At 45.5% G+C, this 12302-nt stretch overlaps 1 protein-coding gene across 2 annotated transcripts in view; it reads right to left on the reverse strand.

Moving 5' to 3' along the window:
- LOC137353196 (leucine-rich repeat and fibronectin type III domain-containing protein 1-like protein) overlaps positions 1–12302 on the reverse strand; it is a 117424-nt gene that overhangs the window by 19491 nt on the left and 85631 nt on the right. The gene's annotated exons all lie outside the window — the stretch shown is intronic.

Consider the following 12302-nt stretch of genomic DNA (forward strand, 5'->3'; position numbering starts at 1 on the left):
TGGGATCAGATTTGGTTGTGATGTCAGTGACGAGCGGGTTGGATGCCCACATTCATTATCCGGATTGCCACAGGAAAAGGCCTCGGGAGAAATGTGGTAAATGGAGGAAAGCCAAATGTGGATCTCATCCTGACAGCAAGATTAGAAAGTTTACTTTACACGCTGCAAAGAAGGAGTGAGTCACAGTTAACTAACAACGGTCTTATAAGATACTGATATTTTTCACACCTTACTATTCCTGTCAAAGGGAAGTGTTAACCTTGGTGAAGAGACATGTGGTGTAAGAGTGTAAACAGACCTTTCAGCTCATTAATGCTGCTTTACTTTCTCACCTTCAGATTTAAGTGTCAGATTTTAAACAGGAGACTTGAACAAGTTATATTTTCTCATTTTCGTCTCATGCTTGTGCTATAGGTAATATGAAAAACTCATCAAACTTACCTTTGTTAATTTATTCATCTTCAGTATTAACTTCAGCTCATTCCATGACAATATGAAAGGCACAATTCAACATGGTGGCTCCTCATCAGAGCCCTTTCCTATCCTGAGTGGCGTGAAACAGGGCTGTGTTCTCGCACCCACACTTTTTGGGATTTTCTTCTCCCTGCTGCTTTCACATGCGTTCAAGTCCTCCACACAAGATCAGGGGGCAAGTTGTTCAACCTTGCCCGTCTAAGAGCGAAGTCCAAAGTACGGAAAGTCCTCATCAGGGAACTCCTCTTTGCTGACGATGCTGCTTTAACATCTCACACTGAAGAGTGCCTGCAGAGTCTCATCGACAGGTTTGCGGCTGCCTGCAATGAATTTGGCCTAACCATCAGCCTCAAGAAAACAAACATCATGGGGCAGGATGTCAGAAATGCTCCATCCATCAATATTGGCGACCACGCTCTGGAAGTGGTTCAAAAGTTCACCTACCTAGGCTCAACTATCACCAGTAACCTGTCTCTAGATGCAGAAATCAACAAGCGCATGGGAAAGGCTTCCACTGCTATGTCCAGACTGGCCAAGAGAGTGTGGGAAAATGGCGCACTGACACAGAACACAAAAGTCCGAGTGTATCAGGCCTGTGTCCTCAGTACCTTGCTCTATGGCAGCGAGGCCTGGACAACGTATGTCAGCCAAGAGCGACGTCTCAATTCATTCCATCTTCGCTGCCTCCGGAGAATACTTGGCATCAGGTGGCAGGACCGTATCTCCAACACAGAAGTCCTCGAGGTGGCCAACATCCCCAGCTTGTACACACTACTGAGTCAGCGGCGCTTGAGATGGCTTGGCCATGTGAGCCGCATGGAAGATGGCAGGATCCCCAAAGACACATTGTACAGCGAGCTCGCCACTGGTATCAGACCCACCGGCCGTCCATGTCTCCGCTATAAAGACGTCTGCAAACGCGACATGAAATCCTGTGACATTGATCACAACTCGTGGGAGTCAGTTGCCAGCGTTCGCCAGAGCTGGCGGGCAGCCATAAAGACGGGGCTAAAATGTGGCGAGTCGAAGAGACTTAGTAGTTGGCAGGAAAAAAGACAGAGGTGCAAGGGGAGAGCCGACTGTGCAACAGCCCCGACAAACAAATTTCTCTGCAGCACCTGTGGAAGAGCCTGTCACTGTAGAATTGGCCTTTATAGCCACTCCAGGCGCTGCTTCACAAACCACTGACCACCTCCAGGCGCGTATCCATTGTCTCTTGAGATAAGGAGGCCCAAAAGAAAGAAGAAAGAAAGAAAGAAGAAGAAGAATTTTGCTTCCCTCAGAACACTGTGCCATCCCCACTGACTGAAGTGGAGTATTGAAAGTCCCATGTCATCCTATCCTGAAGGTGTTGACTGCTTCCAGAGATACACGCCTCCGGTCACCACTCCCCATATCTGGGCCCAGACAGTGAGTATTGTCCACATGGATGTTGACGACACCCAGCTCTACCCTCACCACACAACCTCTATAACCTCTCCCGACCCTTCCGTCGCCTCTGATCTGTCTCGCTGCTTATACAACATCCATTGCTGGATGCGTAGAAATTTCCGCCAACCAAATATTGGAAAAGCCAAAGCCACTGTCTTCAGTCCCGGGCACAAATTCCAGTCTCTACCACTGATTCCATCCCTCTCCCTGGAAACTGTCTGAGGCTGAACCAAACTGCTTACAGCCTTACTGCTCTGTTTGATCCCGAGAAGAGCTTCAAACCACATATCCACACCATCACTAAGACCTACTTCCACCTCCATAGCATCACCCACCTCCATCCCTGCCTCAGCTCATCTGCTGCTGAAACCCTCATCCATGCCTTTATTACCTCCAGACTTGACTATTCGTATGCACTCCCACACTCTACCCTCTGTAAACTTGAAGTCACCCAAAACTGCGGCCAATGTCCTAACTCACACCAAGTCCCATTCACCCATCATCCCTGTGCGCGCTGATCAAAATTGGCTCCCAGTCCGGCAACCCCTCAATTTAAAAATTCTCATCCATGTTCTCAAGTCCCTCCATGGCCTCGCACCTCCCTATCTCTGTAATCTCCTCCAGCCTCACGACCCTCTGCGATCTCTGCGCTATTCCAATTCTGGCCTCTTGAACAACCCTGATTTTAATCACTCCACCATTGGTGGCCATGTCTTCTGCTGCCTGGGCCCTAAACTCTGGAATTCCCTCCCTAAACCTCTCCACCTCTCCACCTCTCTGCCCTCCTTTAAGACAGTCCATAAAACCTTCTTTGACCAAGCTTTTGGTCATCTGCCCTAATATCTCCTTATGTGATCCGGTGTGGTATTTTGTGAAGCACCTTGGGTCGTCTAATTCTGTTAAAGGTGCTGTATAAATACAATACCTCACTCAATGAGGCAGTCAACACACTGAACGTGGGCAAGCTATTTGCACCTGGGGAGCATCACATTCGAGCGTGCACACTTCCAGTTTCCATCAGAGCCACTGGCTAATGATCACAAGCAAGACCGCTGGTTGAATATTTTCTACATCCAGGAGCACTAAGACCCATTGTAGCACCCTCACTAATGTCGTAACTTAGTACAGGTGATCTTCCTGGCAAGTAAGCCCCAGCTACACACCACCTTAATCAGCTGAACCACATTGGTCAGCAGCTGCTAAATGCAACACCCAGTGTAGTATTGATCGCCCTGGTGTATATCCATGTATCAGCCCCAGTATAACCCAGAATTAAGTTTGATTCAAGTGAGTAATGTAGAACAATAACATTAATGCTTGGAAGATTATAACTGCTGTAAACACTGATTATTAATTATTCATCTGACAAGTGAAACTAATCATTGAAGTATTAAACATTATGCTCTTTAAACTGTGCTAGTAGGATGAATATAAAATCACATGTTCACTGATAATTGAGCGTCTGTGGACGCTGTATCACATGCACCACTCTTACAGTCACAGCCTCATTTACAACACAGAAGGAGGCCATTTGGCCAATCGAGTCCATGCTGGCTCTCCACAGGGCATTCCAGTCAATCCCACTCTCTCAATCGATACCCTTAGCCCAGCAACTTGACACACACCAGCCTGGGTATCACCCTGGAATATAACATACTCCAGCCTGGGTATCACCCTGTATATAACACACTCCAGCCTGGGTATTACCCTGTATATAACACACTCCAGTCTGGGTATCACCCTGTATATAACACACTCCAGCCTGGGTATCACCCTGTATATAACACACTCCAGCCTGGGTATCACCCTGTATATAACACACTCCAGCCTGGGTATCACCCTGTATATAACACACTCCGGCCTGGGTATCACCCTGTATATAACACACTCCGGCCTGGGTATCACCCTGTATATAACACACTCCGGCCTGGGTATCACCCTGTATATAACACACTCCAGCCTGGGTATCACCCTGTATATAACACACTCCAGCCTGGGTATCACCCTGTATATAACACACTCCAGTCTGGGTATCACCCTGTATATAACACACTCCGGCCTGGGTATCACCCTGTATATAACACACTCCAGCCTGGGTATCACCCTGTAGATAACACACTCCAGCCTGGGTATCACCCTGTATATAACACACTCCGGCCTGGGTATCACCCTGTATATAACACACTCCGGCCTGGGTATCACCCTGTATATAACACACTCCAGCCTGGGTATCACCCTGTAATATAACACACTCCGGTCTGGGTATCACCCTGTATATAACACACTCCGGCCTGGGTATCACCCTGTATATAACACACTCCAGCCTGGGTATCACGCTGTATATAACACACTCCAGTCTGGGTATCACCCTGTATATAACACACTCCAGCCTGGGTATCACCCTGTATATAACACACTCCAGTCTGGGTATCACCCTGTATATAACACACTCCAGCCTGGGTATCACCCTGTATATAACACACTCCAGCCTGGGTATCACCCTGTATATAACACACTCTGGCCTGGGTATCACCCTGTATATAACACACTCCAATCTGGGTATCACCCTGTATATAACACACTCCAGCCTGGGTATCACGCTGTATATAACACACTCCAATCTGGGTATCACCCTGTATATAACACACTCCAGCCTGGGTATCACCCTGTATATAACACACTCCAGCCTGGGTATCACCCTGTATATAACACACTCCAGCCTGGGTATCACCCTGTATATAACACACTCCAGTCTGGGTATCACCCTGTATATAACACACTCCAGCCTGGGTATCACCCTGTATATAACACACTCCAGCCTGGGTATCACCCTGTATATAACACACTCCAGTCTGGGTATCACCCTGTATATAACACACTCCAGTCTGGGTATCACCCTGTATATAACACACTCCGGCCTGGGTATCACGCTGTATATAACACACTCCAGCCTGGGTATCACCCTGTATATAACACACTCCAGTCTGGGTATCACCCTGTATATAACACACTCCAGCCTGGGTATCACCCTGTATATAACACACTCCAGCCTGGGTATCACCCTGTATATAACACACTCCAGTCTGGGTATCACCCTGTATATAACACACTCCAGTCTGGGTATCACCCTGTATATAACACACTCCATTCTCCTCATACCTGTAAAAGATACACAGTGTGAAATTACTAAGTGCTAATTAATTGATGATATTGTTCACAGAGTAAGTCAATCCACAGCTGCCCTGCTCACCCCAGAGCCCAGCTCTAATATCCATTGGAGAAACTCAGTAACACGGCTAATATGTGCCCAAACACCTGGCGAATAAAAAAATCTTTTCACAGAGTGATTAAATCATCCATCAATCAGCATCAACATAATAACTAATTCATTTTGTGATCACTGCCCTTCCCCATTGAAAACCTGATTTTCACTCTGCTAGCACATTCATCACATTCTGTTCCTTCCCCACCGTCACATCTAAAAATGAACCTGTCTTAAGATCCAAGCCAATTCCTGAAGATAGAGTTCTAGTGAAAAGGCGATCGTGTTTACATTCACTCAACTCCGGTATTTTCAATCTCAAGGTACCAACACCGAGCATTAATAAAGCGCCTTAACATGGGCACTTTGCAAAAATTGGCAGAGAGTCTAAAAAGGAGAAATTGAGAGCTGTGATCAAAAGCTTGGTTTAAGCAATGGCTTTTAAGGAAGGTCTTAAAGGAGGAGAAAGAGGGTTGGAGAAGTCTGGGAGTTTAAGGAGGGGATTCCAGAGTGTAGGGCTTAGACTGCTGAAGATATGGCCATGTTATCATCTAGAAAGAAGCTCCTGCATTACCCTCTTAATGTTCCAATCTGGAGGACAAGCTACTATTGAAGGTCCTGCTTCCTGTACAGAGCAGAAATTATTATTGCTCAGCCAGTAATCTCTCCTCTCCAGCTCTGCTGGGGTTTAGTTCCACACAACCCGAAAGCCCCTACTATAATTCACTCAAACAGCCACCCTTCACGTCGGAGCTGGATACTGAGTGACGGTGGGTGATTTAACCATGATATGGATCACAGAGGGACCTCTCCGGAATGATCTCATTTGGGGCTACAGATGGGGCCTAGCATGAGCCCTGTGCTAGGTGCATGAGATGACAGAGATGGGAGGCAGGAAGGAGGGGGTGCAATTGGGAGTGCGATGGGGAGGATTATTCTGGTACTAGAGAGCTGCCGATACCTATGGAAGTGCATCACAGGTAGACTCCTTATACTCAGCCAATCATTAGGGATCTGGGTAGACATCCCACATCCACTTCATGCCAAGTCCGTCTGCAATCCCACCACCATGGCATCCTGAGCAGAGCAGAGCAGAAGGGAAAGAGCTACATTCAGCTGCCCTTTCATGTGTTTTCTTAAAAACTATTCAACGTATTGAAGCTGAACCCTCTGGTATCCAAAGCTTTTCTAGTGTGCTGTCCATCCCTGTTTTGAATGCTCTTAAATTTGGTTTCCTGCCCGGAAGAACATTACGGACCTTTATTGTGAAGGGGTTCTTTCTGGTGTCTCATCTCAATTTATTTTTCACTGGTTTGTATTTGTGATCACTGCACATGGTACCCTGCAATATAGTGAAATAACATTCAGGAATGACCTTACCTAAACAAGGGCTGCCTCTGTTCACTGTCTTTTCCTAACTTCATGGCCAGATTCCTATGTTCAAATTGTACCCGCTTGCAGTCAGGAGTCCATGTCCTTTCTTGTGCCAATGGGGCAGCAACTCACAGTGCCAACAGAGACACCGATAATGACTCGTTCCTCTCACCCAGTTTTTGGTCAGTTTGGAGCTTGTCAAGGTGAGGAGCGATGCTGATGCTGGGAAAAATGGAGTACTCTGTATTTCAGCACTTATTGTCAGGCTCAAGCTCTCTCAGGTCAGGTACAAACAGGCAGAACTAGAGTGACACTCTCTCTGCTCTGCCCCCACTAAGAAGACTTCTATAAAGTGAGATTGCCACTTTAACCAAGTAATCCAAACTCAGAATCCAGAAAAACAAGAGAGAGAGGAGATCCCGTGGTTTCAGTTCAACCTTTGTAAGGATCAGACCCATATTTAGGGTGAAAGGTTAATGTGCTGCCCATTGTGTGCACAGTCCAGGTCTTTCCCTGCACTTCCCTCGCAAAAATCTAGAAATTTCTACAAATTCCAGAGGGAAGGTACCAACAATAAATAGAATCTATTATTTTACTCTAGCAGATTAAATTCAGAAGGAAACGAGATAGAAGGCGACAGATTGTCAGCTGTGCCTTAAGCTGTCGAGGTTAGAACAGTGAGCATTGAAATAATTAGATAAAAATTACAGGTTACGGAACAGTCTGGTAATATCAATAAATTAGGAGAGCTCTGATAGGCCATTGTCTGTTTTGGCAGTTTAAATATGATGCCTGATGTTTGGATGCACAGATTAAATGGTTTCTGAATTCTGTAACTGATTACAGCTGATTGTCATCTTGCATCATCAAAGCTGAAATTTTGTTTAAGTTTCTCTTATTTTTCCACCCCCCCCAAGTTTTCTCCCTTACTCTGCTGACTAAGTGTTTGTTTTCTACATTACAACAGCGACTACACTTTGTAAGTACTTCATTGTAAAGTGCTTGGCCTGATGCTCAGGAAAGGTGCTATGCAAATGCAAATCTTTCTTTTTTTTCTGAAGGTGCAGGTTTATGCTGGAGTTTGATTCTTGCCCAGCCCTTGGCCTCTCACCTGAGAGACTAATTTTCACATTTAGGCCTCTACCTTCATCACAGCCGAGGATAAGCAATCCTCACTCAGGGACCATGTTAACACACAGAGGGTACTGTACAGCATTCAAAAGAAGTATCCTGAATGACTTTTGTCCTCCATTGCTCAGAGGCTGCTGAAAATGATTGTAGTATTCAATCAATGTCCCAGATTAGCTCAATCAGCTCAGCAGAGCCTGGAGGTCGGACCTGGGACCTGCCTAGTCTCTTCTGTCCAGTTCCTTTACCACTCAAACCATTAGGACATTTGATTTATGCATTAAAGGAATAATTTATTCTTCACACTGCTGCTGACCTTTCAGACAAATAGGCGTGGTGTTTTTCCTGATGATGGAAATGGGAATGTTCTGCATACATTAACTCAGAGGAGACACTCACAGTCAAGAGGTAGGGCAGAGATCCTTGGTGTGAGAAGGTGGAATTATGAAGAGAAATTCGAGAAACTGGAGCTCTTATTGCTTCAGAAAAGATTTCTGAGATGGGATTTTATGGAAGCATGCAAGATATGATATGGTCAATCTGAGATTCATCCCGGTGTGACTTCAAAAACAAGGTTGAACAGGGTAAAACTAGGGCAGATACAAGATCAATACAGATTAAGAAAGTCATGCAGCCCATCTTAATTCATCCATCCAAAAAGGCCACACATTGCAGCATATAAATCATTAACCAAGTGCCGTCTTCACACTGAGGATACCCTGCATCATGTTGTGTGGCATTACCACCGTGCAAAATGGGATAGATTCAGAACAGATCTGGCAACTCAAAACTGGGCTTGCTGATGTGCTGGGGACATCAGCAGCAGAATTGTATTCAACCACAATCTGTAACCTCATGGCCCAGCATATCCCCCACTCTATCATTACTATCAAGCCAAGGGATCAGCCCTGGTTCAATGAAGAGTGCATAAAGGCATGCCAGGAACAGCACCAGACATACCTAAAAATGATGTGTCAACTTGGTGAAGCTACAACATAGGATTACTTGCATGCAAAACAGTGGAAGCAGCATGCAATAGACAGAGCTAAGCAATCCCACAACCAATGGATCAGATCAAAGCTCTCTAGTCCTGCCACATTCCGTTGTGAATGGTGGTGAACAATTGGTTGTGATTGTTGGAGAAGGACACTCCACAAATATCCTCAATGGGACTGGTTCAGGATGAGTTGGAGCCCAGCTCATCAGTCTAAAAGAAAAGGCTGAAGCATTTGTGACCATCTTTAGCCAAAAGTGCCGAGTGGATGATTCATCGCAGCCTCCTTTTTAGGTTCCCAGCATCACAGTTGCCAGTCTTCAGCCAATTCAAGTCAATCCATGTGATATCAAGAAACAGCTAAAGCCACTGAATACTGCGAAGGATATGGGTCCTGAAAACACCCCAGTTATAGTACTGAAGATCTGTGTGGCAGAACTAGCCGCACCCCTAACCAAGCTGTTCCAGTACAACTACAACACAGGCATTTACACGACAATGCAGAAAATTGCCCAGGTATGCCCCGTCCACAAAAAGCAGGACAAATCTAACCTGGCCAATTACCGCCCCATCAGTCTACTCTGAATCATCAGCAAAGTGATGAAAGGTGAGGTGTCATCAACAGTGCTATCAAGCAGCATGTAAACAGCAACAGTCTGCTCACAAATGCTCAGTTTGGGTTCCACCAGGGCCACTCGGCTCCAGACCTCATTACAGCCTTGGTCCAAACATGGGCAAAAGAACTGAACTTAAGAGGTGAGGTGAGAGTGACTGCCCTTGACATCAAGGCAGCATTTGACCAAGTGTGGCATCAAGGAGCCCTAATAAAAACGGAAGTCAATGGGAATCAGGGGGAAAACTCTTTGCTGGCTGGAGTCATACCTAGTGCAAAGGAAGATGGTTGTGGTTGTTGGAGGCCAATCATCTGAGCTCCACGACATCACTGCAGGAGTTCCTCAGGGTTGTGTCCTAGGCCCAACCACCTTCAGCTGCTTCATCAATGACTTTCCCTCCATCATAAGGTCAGAAGTGGGGATGTTCACTGTTGATTGCACAATGTTCAGCACCATTCGCAACTCTTCAGATACTGAAGCAGTTTGTGTCTATATGCAGCACGACCTGGACAAAACCTGGGCTGATAAGTGGCAAGTAACATTCACGCCACACAAGTGCCAGACAATGACCATCTCCAACAAGACAGAATCTAACCATCTCCCCTTGACATTCAACAGCATTACCATCGCTGAATCCCCCATTATCAACATCCTGGGGGTTACCATTGACCAGAAACTGAACTAGACCAGCCACATAAACACTGTGGCTACAAGAGCAGGTCAGAGGCTGGGAATTCTATGGCGAGTAACTCACCTCCTGACCCCTCAAAGCCTGTCCACCATCGACAAGGCACAAGTCAGGAATGTGACGGAATACTCTCCACTTCCCTGGATGAGTACAGCTCCAACAACACTCAGAAAGCTTGAGACCATGCAGGACAAAGCAGCCCAGTTGATCAGCACCCCATCCACCACAATAAATATAAACTCCCTCCACCACCAATGCACATTGGCAGCAGTGTGTACCAGATAAGATGCACTGCAGCAACTCACCAAGCCTCCTTCGACAGCACCTTCGAAACCCGCGACCTCTTCCACCTAGAAGGACAAGGAACGCACATGCATGGGAACACTACCATTTGCAAGTTCCCCTCCAAGTCACACACCATCCTGACTTGGAAATATATTGCTGTTCCTTTAGTGTCGCTGGGTCAAAATCCTGGAACTATCTCCTTAATAACACTGTGGGTGTACGGTACTCTCAAGGGCAATTAGGGATGGGCAATAAATGCTGGCCTTGCCAGTGATGCCCACATCCCTTGAAACAAGAAAAAATTCCAGTGTTTTCTCTTCCACAGCTGTGTCTGGGAGTTCTTATCACTTACTGTTTGTGTGAAGAAGAATTTCCTGATATCAGTTCTTACTCACTGCTTTGAACCTGTATCCCCTTCTCCAACTCTCCCTATTTACTTTTCCATTCCCTAAAGAACCTTCTGTTTCTTCAGGATTACCTCCCTTTCCAGGTTAAGGAAATTCAGTCTTTCCTCAAAACCCTCATACTAGGGATTATCCCAGTGACTCCTCTCTGCACTACTCAAAGGTACCCTTTGTGTCTCGGTGGCTTGGAGGAAGAAACTGTTCACAAGAAGAATGATTTGGGTTTGGAATCGAGTCGGATAATGAGAGCAATAAATTTAGAATCATTCAAGAAGTATTCTCGAATCATTCAGTATCCAGTTAGATAATGTGGTTAGATGTGAAGGAACAGTAAGATTTTCCCCAGATGAATGAGCTAAATTGGACTGAACAACCTTCCTCACTTTCCCATATGATCTTGTGTATTCGAGGTGTGTCTTTATCTCTGTAACCTTCTCAACTCCTCCAGCACTACAACCCTCCAAGAACTCTGCATTCCTCCAATTCTAGCCTCCTGAGCGTCCTGAATTTTAATCGCTCTACCATTAGTGGCCATGTCTTCAGCTGCTTAGGCTCTGAGCGCTTTGGAATTCACTCCCTAAGCCTCTCCAACTCTTTCCTTTTAAGATGCTCCTTAAAACTTATCCCTTTGGCCAAGCTTTTAGTCACCTGTCCTAATATCTCCTTCTGTGGCTTGTTACATGTCAGATTTCTTTTGATAACGCTCCTGTGCAGTGCCTTGGGACATTTTACTACATTAAAGGCGCTATTGAAATGCAAGTTGTTCTTGATATGTGGCATTTCCCAGCTTTATTCCCACAGTGCTGGTGATTGGATGCAGAATGTTAGTGGGAATTTGTGGGAAATCCTGGAATCTTGAGGAATGTTGAGGGCTCTTGGTTAAGGAAGAGTGCTGATGCAGTAATACCTGCCTGTGTTGAAATGTGATTTTACTCTAGTAAATTGCAATAGGTATAATCTCCACAGAGAAGAGCCTTGCTTTCAGACAGAGTTGGGACAGAGCCCATGAACTTCCCACAGGGTGGAATGGAAAGTCCCATGGATCATGGATAAAGGATATACTGTTAGAGACAGTGTGAAGTGAATTAGTACACTCACCTTTCATCTCTGGTAAGTGGCCTTGAACTCAGCCCAGACTGATGAAGTGAAAGTTTTCTCTCTGTGGTGGCAATTAGAGTCTAAATGTTAAGTAAGGTCATTTAATTCAATTCCTGATACCCCGAGAACATAAACTTGTTTCCAGATTAAACTCAGTTAACACTAAATTGTTAATCTCACTCACAGATGAAATGAAATTTGTACCAGTGGTGACACAGGTGACAGACACATTGTAATGACAAAGTAGAGAGAGCTTCACGTTCCAGCCAACCAACATACTCGAACACAAATTCAAACTACTGCAGATGCTGGAAATCTGAAATATAAACAGAGAATACTGGAAACACTCAGCAAGTTTGGCAGTATCTGTGGAGGGAGAAACCGAGTTAACGTTTCAGGTCGAGTTCTGACGAAAGGTCATTGACCTGCAACATTAGCTCTGTTTCTCTATCCACAGATACTGCCAGACCTGCTGAGAATTTCCTGCATTTTCTGTTTATATTTCAACCTATGCTGACACTGGGTGTTGAAACTGGGAAATGTTCCTATT

This window comes from Heterodontus francisci, chromosome 40 (assembly GCF_036365525.1).
Source record: "Heterodontus francisci isolate sHetFra1 chromosome 40, sHetFra1.hap1, whole genome shotgun sequence".
Taxonomy (NCBI): domain Eukaryota; kingdom Metazoa; phylum Chordata; class Chondrichthyes; order Heterodontiformes; family Heterodontidae; genus Heterodontus; species Heterodontus francisci.